Source organism: Physeter macrocephalus, chromosome 9 (genome assembly GCF_002837175.3).
Source record: "Physeter macrocephalus isolate SW-GA chromosome 9, ASM283717v5, whole genome shotgun sequence".
NCBI lineage: Eukaryota > Metazoa > Chordata > Mammalia > Artiodactyla > Physeteridae > Physeter > Physeter macrocephalus.
The window spans coordinates 10,103,931-10,106,518 of NC_041222.1; the positions used below are offsets into that span (position 1 = coordinate 10,103,931).

The 2,588-nt window shown below is 38.2% G+C and overlaps 1 pseudogene; it reads right to left on the reverse strand.

Moving 5' to 3' along the window:
* Nucleotides 1-362: 362 nt before the first annotated feature.
* On the reverse strand, nt 363-832 carry LOC102983377 (acyl carrier protein, mitochondrial-like; annotated as a pseudogene).
* Nucleotides 833-2,588: the final 1,756 nt, after the last annotated feature.

Sequence of the window (2,588 nt, forward strand, 5' to 3'; positions counted from 1 at the left end):
GAAGAACCTAGGGGCAGGACAGGAATAAAGATGCAGATGTAGAGAATGGACTTGAGGACACGGGCAGGGGAAGGGTAAGCTGGGACGAAGTGAGAGAGTGGCATAGACATATATACACTACCAAATGTAGAATCGATAGCTGGTGGGAAGAAGCCGCATAGCACGGGGAGATCAGCTCAGTGCTTTGTGACCACCTAGAGGGGTGGGATAGGGAGGGTGGGAGAGAGACAGAAGAGGGAGGAGATATGGGGATATATGTATATGTATAACTGATTCACTCTGTTATAAAGCAGAAACTAACATACCATTGTAAAGCAGTTATACTCCAATAAAGATGTTAAAAAAAAGGGGAGTCTGATATTTTATTCATATACATCCTTCTTATCTGCAATGTAATCTACAATTTCTTGTGGGCACATTAACTTCTCTGCATCTACATCAGGAATTTCAAATCCAAATTCATCTTCCATGGCCGTTATAATCTCCACTTGGTCCAAACTGTCTAAGCCCAGGTCTTTCATAAAATGGGAATTTACTGAGAGCCTTTCTGGATCAATCTTGTCATAGAGTTTCAAGACGTAAAGGACAGGGTCCTTGATTCCCTCTAATGTCAAAGGAGTGTGTCACTATTTTGGGGGCACAGCTATGTAACTCCACCTGGAAACTGCGCGAGCAGCGAGGCCGACTGCGGAGCCCCAGGCATCCTCTGGGCCCCCGTGGGGAAAAGGGTAGTGCTGAGTGGCTGGGCCGGGGCCAGCGTGGGGAGCCTGGGCAGCGGCATGAAGGCCACGGGCAGTCAGTGGACACAGGCACAAAGGACACAAGCTGCCATGGCTATGCTGACCCAGGATGCCCACTTTTTAATTGGGTTGTTTTTTGCTATTGAGTTGTATGAGTTTCTTATATATTTTGAATATTAATCCCTTTTCAGATATATGGTTTGCAAATATTTTCTCCCAATTATCATTGCCTTTTCATTTATTGATTTTTTTCCTTTTCTGTGCAGAACCTTTTCAGTTTGATAGAGTCCCATTTGTTTATTTTTCCTTTTGCTATGTAAGCATTTGATGTCATATCCAAAAAATCATTGCCAAGACCAGTATCAAGGAGCTTTTACCCTATGTTTTCTTCTAGAAGTTTTATGATTCCAGGTCTTATATTTGTCTTTAATCCATTTTGAGTTGGTTTTTGCTCATGGTGTAAGATAAGGGGCCAATTGCATTCTTCTGCACATGTGTATACACTTTGCTCAGCACTATTTATCGAAGGCTATCCTTTTGTCATTGTATACTTTTGGTACCTTTGTTGAAAAGTAGTTGACTGTATATGCACAGGTTTATTTCTGGGCTCTTGATTCTGTTCCATTGGTCTATGTGTCTGTTTTTATGACAGTACCATACTATTTTGATTACTATAACTTAGTAATGTAATTTGAAATCAGGAAGTGTGATGCTTCCAACTCTTCTTCTTTCACAAGATTAATTTGGCTATTTGGAGATTTCTATGGTTCTATATAAATTTTAGAATTTTTTTTTAAAATTTCTGTGAAAGATGCAATTGGAATTATGGTAGCAGTCACATTGAATCTTTATATCTCTTTGGGTAGTATAAAGTTTTTAACAATATTAATTCTTCCAATACATGAAAGTAGGATATCTTTCCATTTATTTGTGACTTCTTCAATTTCTTTCCTCAGTGTTTATAGTTTTCAGTGTACATAACATATCTTTCACCTCCTTGATTAAATTTATTCCTAAGTATATTATTCTTTTTGATGCTGTTGTTAATTTTAGCATGATGGCTCCCATTGTATGGTCTAGTTGTGAATCCCTCTAAATAACATGGAGAAGAAATGATAAACAAAGAATGACTTGCATCTTATCCATTTTCTTAGGTTGCCTTTATAATTCTTCCTCCAGGAACCCATCCATCTGCAAGCTGGATATGATTTCTTTTTCCTCTGAATTCTGTTTTGTTAAGAACAGTGTTGCTCTAATGTTCATGTGCCTTTGAATTACCTGGAAAATGTGTTAAAATGCAGCAGATCTAGGGTGGGATCTCTGATTCTCCATTGCTATCAAGCTCCCAGATGAGGCTGACGTTGCTGGTCCATAAACCACCCACTGAGGATAGCAAGAGTTTTTGGAGCACTGACCACCTCTTGCCTTATATAACAATTACTTGTTTGTGCGTCTGACTTCCTCAGTTTGATTGTAGTAATTTTATTGATGATCTGATTGTAGCTTCTATAGTTACTTCTCAAGAATTTCTCTAACCAATCTAAACAGACATTCAGTGACACTGTATCACCTAAGCTTGTTTTAATCACCTAACAGGACTTATCCCCTTTGTTGGTCTACCCCCTTTTTATAAAGTAAGAGCATGATCCTTTCAGCTGGAACACAAGCATTAAAATATTACCTGGCATAGAGTTGGTACTTGGTAAATATGGTTTATGGAAGTGATGAGCAAACTTTTATTCTTTTTTTTTCTTTTTTTTAAACATCTTTATTGGAGTGTAATTTCTTTACAGTGGTGTGTTAGTTTCTGCTTTATAACAAAGTGAATCAGTTATACATATACACGTG